Source organism: Pinus tabuliformis, chromosome 2_1 (genome assembly GCF_031772625.1).
Source record: "Pinus tabuliformis cultivar Carrire ecotype Pingquan chromosome 2_1, CPIR1, whole genome shotgun sequence".
In the NCBI taxonomy this organism is placed as follows: domain Eukaryota; kingdom Viridiplantae; phylum Streptophyta; class Pinopsida; order Pinales; family Pinaceae; genus Pinus; species Pinus tabuliformis.
Window position 1 is genome coordinate 558,330,523 of NC_142299.1, and position 21,192 is coordinate 558,351,714.

The 21,192-nt window shown below is 35.1% G+C and overlaps 1 long non-coding RNA gene across 1 annotated transcript; it reads left to right on the forward strand.

The window, feature by feature from the left end:
- Nucleotides 1-12,777: 12,777 nt before the first annotated feature.
- Nucleotides 12,778-13,129, forward strand: LOC149201594 (uncharacterized). The gene is made up of 2 exons (XR_016253453.1): nucleotides 12,778-12,880; nucleotides 13,076-13,129. It is a non-coding gene; the product is annotated as an uncharacterized LOC149201594 (long non-coding RNA).
- The last annotated feature ends 8,063 nt before the right edge of the window (nucleotides 13,130-21,192 follow it).

Sequence of the window (21,192 nt, forward strand, 5' to 3'; positions counted from 1 at the left end):
TATCTAAAAGACTTTTATAAAAATATTATTTTTAAATAAAATGTTGCGCCTATATTCTAATGTTTACATAGTTAGGAAAACGACGTTATCTTAACCCAAATAGCATTTTAATTGCATAACATATCTGTTCCTTCCCACCAGTGATGGAATTTGACGGGCATTTTGTCAGTATTTGACGGTTGAAACTTGTGGATGGCCGTTTTTCATGACGCGTTTGGAATGGTGGTGACATATTTTTGACTTCCAAAACATTTTCCAAAGCCTTATTACGCCCCCTTTATTCTCCATCTGACAATTTTTTTTTGGCAAGTTGCCTCCTCACCGACTAGCGCAATGGCAAGCTACCTGCTCAATGAACGACGCAACTGCTCAATGAACGACGCAACTGGCAAGTTCCTCTGCAACCAAATCGATTTGCAATTGGATTAAAAATGTAAAGGGAAATTGTCTTTTTTTGGCAAGTCCGCAACTGCCAACTGCAATACACCTTGCTTTTTGCTACTTTTACAGAATGTACACGGCGGCACCGCCTTGCTTTTACAGAAAGTTTGCAAATCAACGCCAACGTGAAAGCCTTGTTAATATTGCTGGTGGGCTTTGGGCTTGCCCAGAAGAGCTTTGGGCCGTCTACTTCCTTGACAAGGTATATGCCCATTCAGACTTATGCTGAGCTCAAGATTGGCTCCAAGGAAACTGCCAGGAAACTGCACATTGGCGCTTCAGGTTAGTGATTTCACAAGTGATTTGTTTTTTTATTTCATAAGAGATTTGGATATGTGTAACTGATCACCGCTCTTTAAAACAGGGGTTTATCATTATGTAGAATATGGATTTTTTATGAAATGATTGTCGACTGTTTCACTGTCTACACGTCTCTCCCAAAATTTACTTAATCCACCTTATTAATTTACTTATTAAGGATCTTCTGTGTCGTGACTCGTGAGGGCTTTTAGAATGAAAATAACAACAATGTCAAATCCACTAATAGAGAACCCTGACTATAAAGAAAGGCATCATATCGAACTGCTGAATTGAGACTAAATTAACACATTTTCACCTTACAATCAAAGCTTAGAAACCATTGTTTCTGTTCTTCGTCTAGAGTCTACTTATGCTAAGAGATGAACCATAACAAACAAATTCGATATTGATTGCAAAAACCTTCTTAACAAAACCATTGTTTTTGTTCTTCGTCTAGAGTCTACTTATAAGAGATGAACCATAACAAACAAATTCGATATTGATTGCAAAAACCTTCTTAACAATGATCAATCCATTCCATTTTCTTTAGTGACTTGGAAATGGCAACATTTAACTAATCTAAAACAGAACGCGATTATGAATGTTCACAAAACATAAATTAGTAGATACAAACTGCCATGGTTTCTTAGTATGACTATAAGGCATATATGGTTTTCTCAACTCCGTAAGCAGGTTAAATCTAAGTCAATAGAGACAAGTTCTGAAATCTACCATCAAAGACATAAGGTTTCACGTGTACTTTCCAAAATGAAAATAAGGTCATTAATAGTATGTTTATTAACATAAAAAACACAGAGTTGGGTTTTGTCTTAAACAGTAGTTCTGCCATAGAGTAGAAAAAACTGCATACCTTTGTCTTTGTCTCACATCGCACATCCAACTTTTGTACTCGTAAGGAAAGATGACCTGCAACTTTGTACCCAAAAATCCATGGCAGATAGTGGCATCCTGGCTCAAGAACGTCATTAAAGCATCCAAATTTCTCTGTCATTGCCACTTTTGATTGATCCACTTGTATAAAATAGAACACTTGCCCCATTTTATTTATTCCCGTACTTGCTTGATAGTTTAATTAGAGTCGACTGTCAAAGCATTCAAATAATGAATTTCTATAAGCAAACAAAACTCGCAAATGGAATCTGAAAAATGGAAAAGTTAAATATGAATCCCTGTAGTTCTAGGACTAATCAATTGAAAAGCCTACTTGGAGTTGTACATATGTTGTAAAGAGAAGTTTCATCTTGTTCAAGATGACAATTTAAATATGAAGCATTGTAATCCTAAGACCTTAACCGATCAACTGAAAATCTACTTGGAGCTGTACATCTCTGTTATTAAGAGTTAAATCCTCTTAAATTTTTGTTTATTATGCTTTCATTGAATGGATGTATTATGCTTTCATTGAATGGATGTATCTTACCTGGATTTTATATAAATCAAGTACTTCACTAGAAACACTAGAAGTGATAAAAAAAATTACCATTTTTTCCCTTTGGAAAACATATTGTGCTTGGCTTCAAAAGCAATGGTCGAGAGGAGTTTATTACGTTAGCCATACAAAACCAACTTTATCTTCAGATGCAGCAAATGAAATAATTATTTTCATAAAATCATCTAGCTTTCCATATACTTCGGTTTCAATTATTTTAACTGATATATCAAGCATGGCACTGGGATTGAACCCAATGCCACATTGTATAAAGGTCATTTCTATACTTAATCCAAATAAACTACAGACCTCCAATATTGCACCATGTCTATGCCCAACCTGACAGGAGGGGAAGCTTGCACCAAACTCTTGCAGGAACTTGGGGTTAACCTAAGACAATACTAAAGGACACATCCAAGAATGATCACCAATGAATGAATTGAAATCCGTGTCAACTTCTTTCCTTTCTTCTCGTTCACACCACGCCCATAACACTATATTAATGCATAGACCCTATTAGATATGACGTCCAAACATCTATATTGATGGTCAAGCTTAGATCCAAGTGTTTATAAGCTATAGACATAGAGAAAGCAAGCTATCCATGTTAAAATCAATGCCCAATCAATTAAAACAGAAAACCAAACGTGAGACAAAGTGAACACCAAACTTCATTAACTATTTGCTCAATTACATGACACTTATATAGGAAACTCATGCAACCAATTCCTAACCACTCACAACTAATTCTTGTTAAACTGCTCACAACTAATTCTGTTCAACTGCTCATAAATAATTCTATTTCTGCATTATTCTCACATCCTCCCTTAATGGAGAAATGGATTTTCTACAATACCTAACTAACTTCTAAAAACTTCAAATTTGATTTTACCAAGGGGCTTAGTAAATATATCAGCCACATTATCCTTGGTGTTACAAAATATCAATCCAATTTCATTTGACTCAATTTTCTCACATACAAAGTGGTACTGTAACTCAACGTGTTTTGTTCTAGCATGGTAAACTGGATTATGTGCTAATTTGATAGCACTCTGATTATCACAATTGATACATGTTGCACCACTTTGCGCTTCTTCAAGATCTGCAAGAATTCTCCGCAACCAAATAGCTTCACAGGTGGCATTAGTCAAAGCTTTGTACTCTGATTCTGTTGAAGATAAAGAAACAGTTGGTTGTTTCTTACTACTCCAAGATACGACCCCTGATCCAATATGAAATGCATAGCCAGAGGTAGATCGTCTGTCATCTGGATTTCCTGCCCAATCTGAATCAGAAAAACCTGTCAGTACAACATCAGATACATCAGTATACATAATACCAAGATTCACTGTTCCCTTTAAGTATCAGAGAACTTTCTTTGCAGCAATCCAGTGATTTCCTGAAGGCTTAGCCATGAATTGACTAAGGATACTGACTGAGTATGCAATGTTTGGTCTGGTAGTGGTGAGATAGTTCAAACTTCCCACTAACTGACGATATAATGTTCCATCTGCCTCTTTCGAACCATCTTCTTTGTACAACTTTGCATTTTGTTCTAAGGGAGTTGACATAGCTTTACAATCTGTCATATTGAACTTTTTAAGAATCTCCTTTGTATATTTGCTTTGAGTGATCAAAGTTTTACCAGTTTCTCTCCATACCTCAATGCCTAAACAGTAATGCATTTCACCCAAATCTTTCATTTCAAAAACCTGTGACAACTGAACTTTAATTTCTTCAATTAACTTGTGAGCACTGCCTGTTATAATGAGATCATCCACATACAAAGATATTAAAGCAACATTTCCTTTTTCATCTTTCTTAACATACAAGTTAGGATCATTTTTGCTTTTCACAAACCCATTCTGAAGAAAGAAGGTATCAATCTTTACATACCATGATCTTGGTGCCTGTTTCAAACCATATAGTGCCTTTCTTAACCTGCAAACCAGATGCTCCTGTCCCTGTTTGACAAACCCTTCAGGTTGAACCAAATAAACTTCTTCCTGTAAATCACCATTTAGAAAAGCAGATTTGACATCCATTTGATGTATATTCCAATTATGTTTTGTGGCTAAGGCAATCAGTAATCTAATTGTATTCAACTTAGCTACTGGTGCAAAAGTGTCTTCATAATCAATTCCCTCCTGTTGAGCATATCCTTTTGCTACTAATCTTGCCTTAAATTTATCAATTGTACCATCTGCTTTAAATTTTGTTTTGTACAACCATTTGCTTCCAATTGGAACTTTATTTTCAGGAAGTTCCACTAATTCCCATGTTTGATTTTTCATAATAGAAGCATACTCATCATTCATAGCATTAATCCATGGTTCATGTTGTTTAGCCTGCTCATAATCAATTGGTTCTTCAACATTCATTATATTAGACATTAAGGCATAGTCTCTATACCTTTCAGGAAGCCGAGTCTGTCGGGATGACCTTCTTGGTGTGGGTGTTCCATCCATGATTCGTTGGCTTTGAGGTGTATCACCTCCTTGTGATGACTCACTGCTGCTAGATGTGCTCATACTGCTGCTATCATCCTGATCCTGTACCTGTACCTGGACCTGTTCCTGTTCCTGCTTAATCAAAGTATCAAGCTTGAGATGTGCATCATTAGAAATAGGCCATGTATCATTCTTTGTGTTACTTTTATCAGTCTGCTCATGAAACAATACATCACGACTTGCAAATAGTTTATGGGAACTTGAATCATACAATTTATAGGCTTTCTGATCCGTACAATATCCAATGAAAACACACTTGATGGACTTGGCATCAAGTTTGCTTCTGTTAGCCTTAGGAATATGAGCAAAAGCAGTACATCCAAAGACTTTGAAATGACTCACATCAGGTTTATAACCATAAAGAACCTCAAAAGGAGTTTGAAAAACTAATTTCTTAGTGGGACATCGATTCTTCAGATAAACAGCAGTGTTAATGGCTTCTGCCCAGAAACCATTAGAGATGTTCTTACCTTGCAGCATACTACGAGCAGATTCCACCAAGGTTCTATTCCATCGCTCAGCAACACCATTTTGCTGAGGGGTATGTGGCACTGTGAACTGTTGTTGAATTCCATTAGATTTACAATAGGTGTTAAATGCTTTTGATTTATATTCACCCCCTTGATCAGATCTGAGTATTTTGATGCACTTTCCTGTTTGTTTTTCAACCATATTTCGAAACTCTTTAAAATACTCAAATATGTCACTTTTCCGTCTAATGAAATAGACCCAGGTATATCTAGATCTATCATCAATAAAAATAACAAAGTATGAAGCACCACCAAGAGACCTAGTTTGCATAGGTCCACATACATCAATGTGAATTAATTCAAGTATATCATACTTTCGTTTCTCAGTATGAACAGGAAACTCTTCTCTATGCTGCTTACCAAGTGCACAAGCTTCACATGGTAAATGTTCACACTTCATAACAGGAAGACCTTCAACCATTGATTTCCTTTGTAACAACGATAAATCATTGTAATTCAGGTGCCCATACCTGTGATGCCATAATTCTGCTGTCGATGTCTTGCTGGATGTCAATGCAACATGGCGCTTCACTGTCACATCCAATCTGTATAATCCTCCAACCCTGGTACCTGTAGAAACAACCCTGTAGTGGTCCTGAAAATCAAAGACATAGCAGGCATAATGGAAATTACACAAACAAAGACACCTCAGTGAATGATGGATTTAAAAATCTTAAGTTATTTCTTTCTGATGCTGCATTGTCTGCTGAAACTGATGATGAGAATGCTTGGTTTATAGATTATGGTGCATCGGCACACATGACTTGTAATAAAGAATGGTATGATAAATATTATGAGAAATCTGATGGTACACACATTTACCTAGGAGATGATAGGTCACTTAAAGTTCAAGGCTATGGCATGATAAATGTGTACTTACCTAATGGACAAATGCGACAGATTCATAATGTGATGTATGTACCTGCTCTCAAAAATAATTTGCTATCTGTTTCCACTATCACTGATAATAATTTAAAAGTAGAATTTGGTAAATTGGGATGTATAGTGAAAGATGTTCAGGACCACTACAGGGTTGTTTCTACAGGTATCAGGGTTGGAGGATTATACAGATTGGATGTGACAGTGAAGCGCCATGTTGCATTGACATCCAGCGAGACATCGACAGCAGAATTATGGCATCACAGGTATGGGCACCTCAATTACAATGATTTATCGTTGTTACAAAGGAAATCAATGGTTGAAGGTCTTCCTGTTATGAAGTGTGAACATTTACCATGTGAAGCTTGTGCACTTGGTAAGCAGCATAGAGAAGAGTTTCCTGTTCATACTGAGAAACGAAAGTATGATATACTTGAATTAATTCACACTGATGTATGTGGACCTATGCAAACTAGGTCTCTTGGTGGTGCTTCATACTTTGTTATTTTTATTGATGATAGATCTAGATATACCTGGGTCTATTTCATTAGACGGAATTTTTAATTTTTGTCTCAGGAAATTTTAACGCTGTTTTGCCTCAGAAATTGTTTCCAGAAAGCAGTCAAGATTTGATCCAAGTGTATACGCAGAGTTTATGCAGAGTTTTATTTATTAAATTTCTCAGCCAGTGAGGCCTGCGGTATTATTGTTTAAGAAGCTTGCGTTTTTTTTGTTTGAATTTGGTCATTGGTGGAGAGATGGCTAATCCCCTTGCAGGAGAAAATTATGTCAATTGGAAATTTAAGATCATAACAGTACTGGAGGCATACAATCTCTGGCCGATTGTCAAAGGTGATGAGACCAAGCCTCGACCTCCTACTAATACTCAATATTGGGAGAAGCGTGAAATGAAAGCAAGGGTGCTGCTATGCATGTCAGTGAAGGACAATATTATTCCTCACATTCGGGACTGTGAAACTTCGAAGGCGACATGGGACATTCTCAAAGGTTTGTATGAGACTTCTAATGCAAACCGTATTTTATTTTTAAAAACAAAGCTGCTATCTATCAAAATGGATACCAATGAAAGCATTAGCAACTTTGTTTCCCGAATTAAAGACTTTAGTGATAAGCTTGGTGATATTGGTGAAAAGGTTTCTAGTACAGACTTGGTAACTGTTACGTTAAAGGGGTTAGTCCCAGACTATAAAGTCTTTATTTCAGCTCTCTCAGCTAGACTGACACCCCCTACATTTGAAGAATTGGCTGGAATTCTTCTTCAAGAAGAAGAGCGCATGAAAACTTTTGAACTGGAGTCAAATGGTTCTGATTTGGCTTTGACTGCAAGAGGCCAAAAACCATTCCGAGGGAGACCATGGGACAGAAACAGAGGCCGTTTTCAAGCAAAGCAGAAAGGTATGGCACATCCTGATTCTTATGTTAAAAGGAACATTGAATGTCTTTATTGTGGAAAACCTGGACATTTGGCTAAAGATTGCTATAGGAGAAAGAATAATGAATCAAATCAAAGACATAGCAGGCATAATGGAAATTACACAAACAAAGACACCTCAGTGAATGATGGATTTAAAAATCTTAAGTTATTTCTTTCTGATGCTGCATTGTCTGCTGAAACTGATGATGAGAATGCTTGGTTTATAGATTCTGGTGCATCGGCACACATGACTTGTAATAAAGAATGGTATGATAAATATTATGAGAAATCTGATGGTACACACATTTACCTAGGAGATGATAGGTCACTTAAAGTTCAAGGCTATGGCATAATAAATGTGTACTTACCTAATGGCCAAATGCGACCGATTCATAATGTGATGTATGTACCTGCTCTTAAAAAGAATTTGCTATCTGTTTCCACTATCACTGATAATCATTTAAAAGTAGAATTTGGTAAATTGGGGTGTATAGTGAAAGATGTTCAGGACCACTACAAGGTTGTTTCTACAGGTACCAGGGTTGGAGGATTATACAGATTGGATGTGACAGTCAAGCGCCATGTTGCATTGACATCTCAAGAGACATCGACAGTAGAATTATGGCATCACAGGTATGGACACCTAAATTACAATGATTTATTGTTGTTACAAAGGAAATCAATGGTTGAAGGTCTTCCTGTTATGAAGTGTGAACATTTACCATGTGAAGCTTGTGCACTTGGTAAACAGCATAGAGACGAGTTTCCTGTTCATACTGAGAAACGAAAGTATGATATACTTGAATTAATTCACACCGATGTATGTGGACCTATGCAAACTAGGTCTCTTGGTGGTGCTTCATACTTTGTTATTTTTATTGATGATAGATCTAGATATACCTGGGTCTATTTCGTTAGAAGGAAAAGTGACATATTTGAGTATTTTAAAGAGTTTCGAAATATGGTTGAAAAACAAACAGGAAAGTGCATCAAAATACTCAGATCTGATCAAGGGGGTGAATATAAATCAAAAGCATTTAACACCTATTGTAAATCTAATGGAATTCAACAACAGTTCACAGTGCCACATACTCCTCAGCAAAATGGTGTTGCTGAGCGATGGAATAGAACCTTGGTGGAATCTGCTCGTAGGATGCTGCAAGGTAAGAACATCTCTAATGGTTTATGGGCAGAAGCCATTAACACTGCTGTTTATCTGAAGAATCGATGTCCCACTAAGAAATTAGTTTTTCAAACTCCTTTTGAGGTTCTTTATGGTTATAAGCCTGATGTGAGTCATTTCAAAGTTTTTGGATGTACTGCTTTTGCTCATATTCCTAAGGCTAACAGAAGCAAACTTGATGCCAAGTCCATCAAGTGTGTTTTCATTGGATATTGTATGGATTAGAAAGCCTATAAATTGTTTGATCCAAGTTCCCATAAACTATTTGCAAGTCGTGATGTATTGTTTCATGAGCAGACTGATAAAAGTAACACAAAGAATGATACATGGCATATTTCTAATGATGCACATCTCAAGCTTGATACTTTGATTAAGCAGGAACAGGAACAGGTCCAGGTACAGGTACAGGATCAGGATGATCACAGCAGTATGAGCACATCTAGAAGCAGTGAGTCATCACAAGGAGGTGATACATCTCAAAGCCAACGAATCATGGATGGAACACCCACACCAAGAAGGTCGTCCCGACAGACTCGGCTTCCTGAAAGGTATAGAGACTATGCCTTAATGTCTAATATAATGAATGTTGAAGAACCAATTGATTACAAGCAGGCTAAACAACATGAACCATGGATTAATGCTATGAATGATGAGTATGCTTCTATTATGAAAAATCAAACATGGGAATTAGTGGAACTTCCTGTAAATAAAGTTCCAATTGGAAGCAAATGGTTGTACAAAACAAAATTTAAAGCAGATGGTACAATTGATAAATTTAAGGCAAGATTAGTAGCAAAAGGATATGCTCAACAGGAGGGAATTGATTATGAAGACACTTTTGCACCAGTAGCTAAGTTGAATACAATTAGATTACTGATTGCCTTAGCCACAAAACATAATTGGAATATACATCAATTGGATGTCAAATCTGCTTTTCTAAATGGTGATTTAAAGGAAGAAGTTTATTTGGTTCAACCTGAAGGGTTAGTCAAACAGGGACAGGAGCATCTGGTTTGCAGGTTAAGAAAGGCATTGTATGGTTTGAAACAGGCACCAAGATCATGGTATGTAAAGATTGATACCTTCTTTCTTCAGAATGGATTTGTGAAAAGCAAAAATGATCCTAATTTGTATGTTAAGAAAGATGAAAAAGGAAATGTTGCTTTAATATCTTTGTATGTGGATGATCTCATTATAACAGGCAGTGCTCACAAGTTAATTGAAGAAATTAAAGTTCAGTTGTCACAGGATTTTGACATGAAAGATTTGGGTGAAATGCATTACTGTTTAGGCATTGAGGTATGGAGAGAAACTGGTAAAACTTTGATCACTCAAAGCAAATATACAAAGGAGATTCTTAAAAAGTTCAATATGACAGATTGTAAAGCTATGTCAACTCCCCTAGAACAGAATGCAAAGTTGTACAAAGAAGATGGTTCGAAAGAGGCAGATGGAACATTATATCGTCAGTTAGTGGGAAGTTTGAACTATCTCACCACTACCAGGCCAGATATTGCATACTCAGTCAGTATCCTTAGTCAATTCATGGCTAAGCCTTCAGGAAATCACTGGAATGCTGCAAAGAAAGTTCTCCGATACTTAAAGGGAACAGTGAATCTTGGTATTATGTATACTGATGTATCTGATGTTGTACTGACAGGTTTTTCTGATTCAGATTGGGCAGGAAATCCAGATGACAGACGATCTACCTCTGGCTATGCATTTCATATTGGATCAGGGGTCGTATCTTGGAGTAGTAAGAAACAACCAACTGTTTCTTTATCTTCAACAGAATCAGAGTACAAAGCTTTGACCAATGCCACCTGTGAAGCTATTTGGTTGCGGAGAATTCTTGCAGATCTTGAAGAAGCGCAAAGTGGTGCAACATGTATCAATTGTGATAATCAGAGTGCTATCAAATTAGCACATAATCCAGTTTACCATGCTAGAACAAAACACGTTGGGTTACAGTACCACTTTGTACGTGAGAAAATTGAGTCAAATGAAATTGGATTGATATTTTGTAACACCAAGGATAATGTGGCTGATATATTTACTAAGCCCCTTGGTAAAATCAAATTTGAAGTTTTTAGAAGTCAGTTAGGTATTGTAGAAAATCCATTTCTCCATTAAGGGAGGATGTGAGAATAATGCAGAAATAGAATTAGTTATGAGCAGTTGAACAGAATTAGTTGTGGGCAGTTTAACAAGAATTAGTTGTGACTGGTTAGGAATTGGTTGCATGAGTTTCCTATATAAGTGTCATGTAATTGAGCAAATAATTAATGAAGTTTGATGTTCACTTTGTCTCACGTCTGGTTTTCTGTTTTAAACCAGACGTGAGACAAAGTGAACACCAAACTTCATTAACTATTTGCTCAATTACATGACACTTATATAGGAAACTCATGCAACCAATTCCTAACCACTCACAACTAATTCTTGTTAAACTGCTCACAACTAATTCTGTTCAACTGCTCATAACTAATTCTATTTCTGCATTATTCTCACACAATCTTGTTCACAACAGAAAAGATTTACCCAAAATGAGAAATGAGGATGCATATCTTAGTTGCCGATTTCCTCTCAAAAGATGCTCTGCAATTGGACGTGAAAAAGTTTGTTTTAGAGTAATTCTCTGATAGACAGTCGCTTTCCGAGAGTGAATGTAATTTTGTTGACATGTAGTTGGCTTTATAGGCTTTTTTTTTTGGGATTTTGTTAGACTTCCCGCTGGATTTTGACAGTCTCATCTCAAGATACATTCAAATACAAAGCATAATTTTTTTCACATATATCTGATTCCCTTCTTTATTTGAATTTAATGCATAACTTTCATGCAACATGAAGCATTGTATTGCTTTCATTATCATTGGAGCGATGGAATTTAGAAACTTGTAAGTTGTGACATTAGTTTAGTGTAATTGAATTTTTGAGTACACCATCATTTATGTATATGTATGAATCAATAATTTGTTTCCAAGTGTATTTCTCTTATTGGATGGTTGGAAGTTGGTGGTACATTCTTATGCCTTTTTAAGGTGTCATATATTATATTTTGTATCAAACATTATATAGATAATGTCAGAAATTATCTCAGAATTTGCATGGAACTTACTCTGATTAGGAATCTGAATATTCATGTGGCATAATGTAAATTGTTGGTTTTAAATGATAATTTAAAAATATGCAATGGATAACCATCAATTATTTTCCCTAGGACTCATTATATACTTTAAATAAGCAAATTTCAAATGTTCAACACTTTTTGTTGAAACCTCCACAATTGAGTTTTCCCAAATTTTGATTTTTTTTCCTTAGGATCAATATATGAATTTTTTTTAACATAATTATGTTATTGAATGATAATTTTTTAATCAAAACTTTATTGGTGAAGGGTTTATTTATTATGGGAACGTCATTCTTGAAAGACAAAATTTTAAGCAGAACATTTTTTTGACAGGAAGCATAAAAACCCAAACCGTCCAAAAAAAATGTATGACAAGTAAAGGGAACCCTGACTGGATAGGATGAAATATGAAACTCAGGGATTTCCGTACACAGAAAAAAGCAGACTACACTCGAAGCCAGATATCAAATTCTGGTGATTTCAAATTAAATTCCGATAATATCTTTGTGAAAGTTAATTTCCGGTGATTTCAAATTTTGTGGATAAATGGTTGTTCGAATGGAATGCCTACTTCCTCTGCAACGTTGGAAAAGCAAAAATCTTAACCGTTTGAAATGAATAGCATATAAGACATTCTCAGAGCCAGCATACTCTGAATTTCATCTTCTTCTCTTCTCTGCTCAGCGTCTTTTTCTTTTTTGTTTTTTTGGGTTGATATGTGTTTGCTCCATTGCATGGCCATGCATCTTATTTTTTACAGTCCATTTTCTTTATTGATTTTTCTGTTTTGTTTGGATTATAATGGTTGCTTTTTATTTTGTACAGTCCATTTTCTTTATTGATTTTTTAGTTTTGTTTGGATTATCATGGTTGCTTTTGCATTTTTTTCATAATTTTACAATGTGCTTGCAAAGTGTGTCCGATTTTATTTTGTTGCGGGATGCAGAGTAAAAATAGAGAGAGAAAGATGAAACCAGTGATGTTGGATTTCTATTAGGCTAACCATTGAAGTAGATGGGCAGGTATGCTTTTGTTCTTTTGTTTTACTTTTTAATCAGTATTTATTCAGATTATTTTACTAATAACTATGTCCAGAATTGGAAGTGGCCTGTTAGATAATTGCTACGCATAGGGCCTCAGTGATTGTTTGGGAATTCTTGCTCAATGATTCTTATTTTGTCATTGGTATCTAAATCTATCTATTTCATCTGTGCTAGGTGGTGTTTTTTTCCTCACTTTCCAAGGCAGGGTTTATATGGTCTGCAGTGCAATTGGGAAGATGAGATGATAAACCTGAGGATAAAAATAATTAGGTACATTCTTCGGTTGGCCCTGGAATCAGGTAAAGCACGATCTGTTATAGTCTCCATATATGCAAACTATGCCATTCTGGGATTTTCATAGTCTTTGCATTTACAAATTCTGTCATATTCTCTTCTTTGTTTGTGTCCGTCTGTCAATCTATTTTAGTACACATTCTGATTATGTCACTGCGGTTTAGCCAAATGGCTAAATCTGCTTTTAATTTACTTATTGAGAGTTTTATATCAAATTTTAACTTTAATATTTCGATGATTATGTAGCTGTGAGCTGTAATAACATTACATTTTATTTATTCCTTACATCAGGGTCAAGGTATGCTTTAGCCTAATAGATAATAGCCTGCAAATAGCCTTAATAATTATTTCATTGTCTTATTCACAGCAGAGGTTCAACCCTCTTTATTTATTTTTAAATTTCAAAATGAAATTGCGTGCAAGGAAATCTCAAGGGTGTAAATCTCATTTGCCTTTAATTCTTTTGATGGTTGGTTGCTTATTGGTTTTGGCCTGGTCCATGATTTGTAATGTGCTCTGCTGTGCAACATGTAAAGAGGTTTTGCCATGAGGAAAAAGATGAGACCAGAGGCATTTTTTCTTTAGTTTTCTTTTTAAGGTAAGGTAAGAACCCAAGGTATGGGTTATCTATCATTTATTACTAATTAGAATAGCTCCATTTACGTATAAGTAGAAGAGTGTTTGCATTTTGCAATATTGAATGCCTTTTATATCACTCCAATTTGTCAGAAAATGTCAGCGAAGAGACTTAGAGAAGACGTCTCACGAGGAATATGAATTTCTCTTTTCTCTTGGGCGTACGTTCAGTAAATGGTGGTTCGTACAAGACTTTGCATGAAAGGTACACATTCTGTCATCCTCTATGTAGATAGGAACAATCTAGTAGGCACACATTCTTTCCTACTCTGTGTAGGTAGGTACGATCCTTTTTTGAGGTAAATTGTTCATGTACTTAGTACGAACTTGATACTAAAAGGTTGTCCATAAAATCTGTTTTTTCAAAGTACAGTGATGTGTGGTTTGACGGTAAGTCACATGGGCGAAGCCCGGGCGGACCGAAGTTCAAATCTCATTGAGTACATTAGCCTGCTGTGGTGGCAGCTAGAGGGGCGGATTCCCCTTTCCCGTTGAGTCTGCTCTTGCTAAAATCATAGGAACTTAGCATAACTGATTTGCAGGTGATTGGTTATGCTCTTGGTGTTATAGTGGCAGCAGTGAGGTTTGATCCTGGGTCTCTCCTAGATTAGGCCAGACAGTTACCGATTCACCATGTAGTATAAAAAAAAATCTGTTTTGTCAAAACAAAATTAGAATTGTCTCTTACCATTGTTTCTTTTTTATATTTCATTGATGGTAAAGAACTAGATGATTCAACTAATTAAGCCATTAGAACTCAAATAAATAGATAAATCTAGGATTAGAGTAACCCATAAGTCGTTTGGGGTTTGGCCTTGTTTCCATGCAACTCGAATTCGATATTCTCGAGTGTTTTTTTTCTAATACATTATTTATTTAGTTAATATAAATAAAAAAGCGACATTTGGTATTACGACTATACATTATTTATTTAGTTAATATAAATAAAAAGGCGACATTTGGTATAACGACCATCGTAATTCCAACACTTTACAATCGATCGTAATTCCAACACTTTACGATCGATTGTTCTGGTTATATAACTCTATCATACTATGCATGGAGATCATGGACAACACTTCCTTTCGTAGCGGTTGTGGTTATATAACTCTATGATACTATGCATGGAGATCATGGACAACACTTCCTTTCGTAGCGGTTGTGGGTAGATAGGGCTCTGGGAAATAGCCCATTCTAGCTTTCTTTATTGAATAGCCCCTTGTTCTTCAATTGCACAAGGTTGTTTAACGAAGACGAGATTACGCCGAGTTCCTTAACAATTGATTTAATATGCAGTGGGATTTAACAATTAATTCAAGGTCATTGAACATTAAAAGTGTGAATAAAGATAGGGGTAAAAAATTTATTGAGTTTTTGATATGGGAAAAAAAATTTTATAAGACAAAGATACTAGAATTTTTTTTACAAAGTGTTATAATTATGTATAAGTATTTTGTTTTAATTGTTAAATTAATATTTACTTAAATTGTAATGTTGTAGTAAGTTTTTAATTGTTATTTTAATATTATTTAAATTGTAATGTTATAGTATGCTATTGTATTTGGCATAATTTTTAAGAGTTGCATTATTCTTGTTTAATTGTTGTTTTTTATTACATTTTTATCACTCTCTTTAGTTTAATTTAGTTATCTAGTCTCCACTCTATTCCACAAGTCGTGGTCATTTCCATTCTTTGACCTTGCTTTTTACCATTTTGGGTATTCCTTCCATTTGTTTCTTTGAATTTTTTGTATCTATGGAACATTGCACATAATTTTTTTTTATTAGCGATTTTTGTTCCATTGTTCTCCAAGAGTTTGCTAGTTTCCTATGGAACTAAATGCTATTTATTTTGCTTTCCAGTCTGTCATGATGCATTTTCCTTGTCCACTTTCTCTAGATTGGATGCAATTCTCTTAGTTTAGGGTTTGTTTCCTCACCTTGATTCTTCAACTCCTCTCAAAATCCTTGGCTCCCCCTGGAACTTTCTTTTGTACACATTTCCCTTATATTTTCACTTTTGTTCATGGAGCTTTTGCTTACCTCTTGGAGGCCTTGCTCCTCTCTTTTGTTTTCTAGGATCTTTGGGTCTCTCTTGTTTGCACCTTTGCTTTATTTTGTAGGTCTAAGAGTGAAGTGACTTGGTGACGCCCATGGCTTCTATTACAACATATAGCACCCCAAGTTAAGAGCATTTTTGCATGAGAATTCATGTTCTCTGCCATTTTTGTAGAGTCCTCCCCATGTTTTCCTGAGATAATAGTGAGAAGTTCCCATTCAAGGAGGTTAAATTTGAATTCTCACCATTAACCTTTTGTTCATGGTTTGAAACCTAGTGTTCTTGCACAATGTCATTGTTCTCCTTTAATTCCCATTTTACTTTGGCTACCTTTATCTCTTGTTTGAACCTCTTGTTCCACCGCCATCTTCTATTTCAATCTCCTTCTTTGTTCCATTTTCCTTGGCTTGGAACATGGAATGATGCAGAAGGAGGAAAGTGCCCTTGCATCCCACAATTTGAAAAGGAGGATTGACATGTTAGAAGTTCAAGGTTCCACATGCTTGACTCTAAGGGCACTTTGGGGATTCCCCTTCTTTGTTTTGCTTGGTCTTGGTCTTGGATATAGGATTTTATTTTATAATTATGTCTTTTTGGTCATAAATTATCCTTTCATGTTCTTTGCATGGAGTTTGGAGATACTTGCCCTTATATGATGGATGTCTATGACAAACATAGGTGCATAACAAGTACTAACGTATTTTCTTAATTTATTTTATGTGTATTTCTATTTGGATTATTTACCACTTGTTATAAATTGGATTATCATCCAAGTTCTACCAATCTACCTTTCCCTAACTCATTTTCCTAGCTTAATTATTTGTATTTTACAAAAGGAAATCAATGATCCTAAAAGAAACAATATTGCCACTAATCTCACTAGAGAAAATGACTTAATGAACTGATTTTATTTTGGGATTTTTCAGTGAATATGGAGGAATTAGATAAATGACACATTTTTTTTTCTTTCAAGTAGCATATGCAAATCATGTGAAGCATGAAGTGATATCCATTGAAACATGCAGATTCCAACAACATAGATTAGTAAGCCTTCTCTTTTTGCCCCCTCTTTTATTTTTTCTAAGCTTAGCATCATATATTATGTAGCTCAAGCTAGCTCTCAAGCCATCCACCTTCTTTCAGGTGAGATACATAGTTTGTCAACTAAACTATTTGTTAATTTTTTTGTTACTTTGTCCTGATCCCACATCGAGTGCCAAGATGGTTCATTGTTTCAGTGGTTCTTTGTAGGTCAAATCACTAATTTATGGTCTATATTTAGTCTTCCTTACAGAAGATTGTCCACTCTTGCCTCCTTTTCTTTTCCTTTCATGGGATAATATTCTTCTTGTCACAATACTTTTACCCCACCTTCTCAATGATGATTCTTCCTTGATTCCTAACTAGGACTTTGTCCATTGTTGAACTCTTTAGTATCTCTTTAAGTGTCTATAGAGTCTCTCTTGAACCTATGTTGGATCTTTCTTTGTGATTTTTGCTCCAAACCCATATTCTCACTTGGCCTTACCCCTATGAATGTTACTTCTTGGCTCTTGACTTGCTCTCTCTATAGAATTTTCACTTTTGCTACAAAATCCCAAGTTGCAACCTTTTCCTCCATCTTTTATTTTTCTATGTTACTAGTGGTTTAGGTAATGAAGTGACCTAGAAACCTCTTTTTTATAGGCGACATTACATTCTCCAATCAATAGTAATATCCTAGAAACTTATAAAACCTTAGTTTGCAATATTTCCTACATTAAGCCTCTTGTTTTCTCTTATTTTGACTCTTTTATTTTTTTCATTGTTTTCTTTAGCAAGTTCATTGGGGGGTGGAGCAACTTATCATTTTCATGGGACTCCTCTCACATGAGAGGCCCTTAGATATAAAGAACTAAACATTTCTAAGTAGGACAACGAAAAAAGAATTAAGGGGTCCTTCTAAGTAATGGTGTAAATACTTATGTCTCCTTGTGATCTCATATTATATTTGACATCTAAAGTTGAAATGCTCTTATGTCTGTAAATAATTGACATAACCTACCCATTCATACAATTTCATGATTGGAATTTAAACATAATTTGTGAGAACTTACCTCAATTGTTCTAAAAGCGAGGGTCATCTTCCCCATTTTCTTCTAATTTCTTCAATTTTCCTTTCCTTCATCATTACCCCATTTTATGTATCAAATGAAGATGAAGAGCTAGCTAAGTGGGCTCATTAGTGGTTGCCTTAAAAGCCCCTATCCCTCTATTTTTTCATGCTTCAAATCATGTTCATGGAACACCTCTCATGTAGGCTTCCTTGAAATTTTATAGGATATAACACTATTTGACAAAACGTATCATGGCCCTATTCCTCAATGGCTTCCTTGGTACATGGTCCACATAGATATGTCCTTGATTGTTGCACTCACAAGTATGCTTTTATAGGACATTATAGTGCTCCTTCCATAAGGCCTCATGGAGTAACCCTCTCTCTTTTGCTTTTTTTCATAATTTTCTTACATTTATTTATAAAAATGCAATTAATACACATGTTGGAAACATTTGGTCATTGATTTGACATAATAAAAGGTGTTAGGGGACCAAATTTTGTTTATTATTTATTTTTTGGCATTAGGAAAGTGAAAGAATCACTCTCCCTTTTTAAACTATATACTTTCATGCACTAGTTTAATTAGGCTAAGTAGTCTCACATAAGTGGAATTGTGTAAATGAACAAGTTTCTTTGGAATAAATGGGTGAAAGAATAGACTAGTGCCAACCTGAAATAAATGAGTGAAAGAATAGAATAGTTCCAAGCTAGTTAGGTGATGGAGTTAGGATCAAATTTTCATTTTTTGCCTCAGTTTTTGTCTTTGCCTATACGATTTTAATTAGTTGTAGGATGTACAACAAAAGACAGATTTGGATTTCTAAGAAGCTAACCACTAGAAGGGAGGAGTAGGTATGCTTTAGTTGTAGATAATGGCTTGCATATAGCCTTAAGAATGATTTCATCTTCCCCATTTTCTTCTAATTTCTTCAATTGTCCTTTCCTTCATCATTACCCCATTTTATGTATCAAATGAAGATGAAGAGCTAGCTAAGTGGGCTCATTAGTGGTTGCCTTAAAACCCCCTATCCCTCTATTTGTTCATGCTTCAAATCATGTTCATGGAACACCTCTCATGTAGGCTTCCTTGAAAGTTGATAGGATATAACACTATTTGAAAAGACCTATCATGGCCTCATTCCTCAATGGCTTCCTTGGTACATGGTCCACTTAGATATGTCCTTGATTGTTGCACTCACACGTATGCTTTTATAGGACATTATAGTGCTCCTTCCATAAGGCCTCATGGAGTAACCCTCTCTCTTTTACTTTTTTTCACAATTTAGTTACATTTATTTAGCAAAATGCAATTAATAAACATGTTGGAAACATTTGGTCATTGATTTGACATTATAAAAGGTGTTAGGGGAATTTTTTTTGTTTATTATTTATTTTTTGGCATCAGGAAAGTGAAAGAATCACTCTCCCTTTTTAAACTATATACTTTCATACACTAGTTTAATTAGCCTAAGTTGTCTCACATAAGTGGAATTGTGTAAATGAACAAGTTTCTTTGGAATAAATGGGTGAAATAATAGACTAGTGCCAACTTGAAATAAATGAGTGAAAGAATAGAATAGTTCCAAGCTAGTTAGGTGATGGAGTTAGGATCAAATTTTCATTTTTTGCCTTAGTTTTTGTCTTTGTCTATACGATTTTAATTAGTTGTAGGATGTACAACAAAAGATAGATTTGGATTTCTAAGAAGCTAACCACTAGAAGGGAGGAGTAGGTATGCTTTAGTTGTAGATAATGGCTTGCATATAGCCTTAAGAATGATTTCATGGTCCTATTCATAGGAGAGGTTCGTCCCTCTTTATTTATTGATCTACTTATTTTTAAATTTCAAAATGAAATTGCGTGCAAGGAAATCTTAAGGGTGAATCTCATTTGCCTTCAATTGTTTTCATAGTTGTTTGCTTATGAGACGAGAGGCTTCGATTCTTTAGTTTTCTTTTTAATGTAAGAGCACGAGGTATGGTTATCAGCCATTTTATCTCTAATTAGAATATTCGCATTGACATATAATTAGAAAAGTGTTTGCACTTTGCAGTATTGAATGCTTTTTTCTCTCTCTAATTTGTTAGAAAATTCTGTTTTAGTTTGGGTCAAGTTGGCGTATGCTCACTGAATGATGGTTCGTAGAGGGATTTTCCCTAAAGGTACACATTCTGTCATACGCTTTGCAGGTAGGTACTTAGTACGGCATTGATATTAAAACTGACATGCACTAACCTCGTCCATAAAATCTATTTTGCCAAAACTAGAACTAGAATTATCTCATGTTGGTGCTTTTTATTTATTTATGTTTCATTGCTGGTAAAGAACTAGATGATTCGAGTAATTGAGTAACCCATCATAACTCAAAGAAATAGATGAATCTCGGGTGTCTCGTTTGTGGTATGGCCTTTTCTACCATGCAACTTGAATTTGAGATTCATTAATATTTTTTTCCCTTGTTATGATACATTATGTAGTTGATCTAAATAAAAAGGAAATAAGCACTTTGTAATTGATTGATCTTGTTATGTATACTAATGGATGATTTGATAACTCTAGTTAACAAATTTAGAAGGATACTAGGCACAGAGATCATGGATTCCATGCACTTCCGTAGCTATTGTGGGTGGATAGGGGCTCTGTAAAATTGCCCGTGCTGGGAAGCAATTTGTGAAAATGTTTATTTATTTATTTATATATGATGTCAATCTATGTAGGTACACATTCTGATTATGTCAGTACGATTTAGGTAAATGGTTAACCATGATATTAATTTAGTCATTGCGACTTTTATATTAAAATTTAACTTTAAGATCTTATGATTATATAGCTATGAGCTATATTAACACATTACATTTTATTTTGTTCCGTACATCTTGGTTTATATATAGTCCTTCGTGCTTGTCTTTGCCTCTGCGATTTTAATTTTTTTGCAAGATGCACAACAGAAGTAGAATTTGGATTTCTAGGAATCTAACCACTTGAGTGGAGAAGAGGTATTATTTAGCTTGCATATAAGCCTTAATAATGATCTCATGGTGCTATTTCATGGTCCCTAATCGTAGAGAGGTTCAACCCTCTTTTTTAATTGAATTATTTATTTTTGGATGGTAGAATGAAATTGTAGGCAAGGATATCTTAATGGTGTAAATCTCATTTGCCTTCAATTCTTTTGACAATTTCTTGCTTATTGGTTTTAGCTTA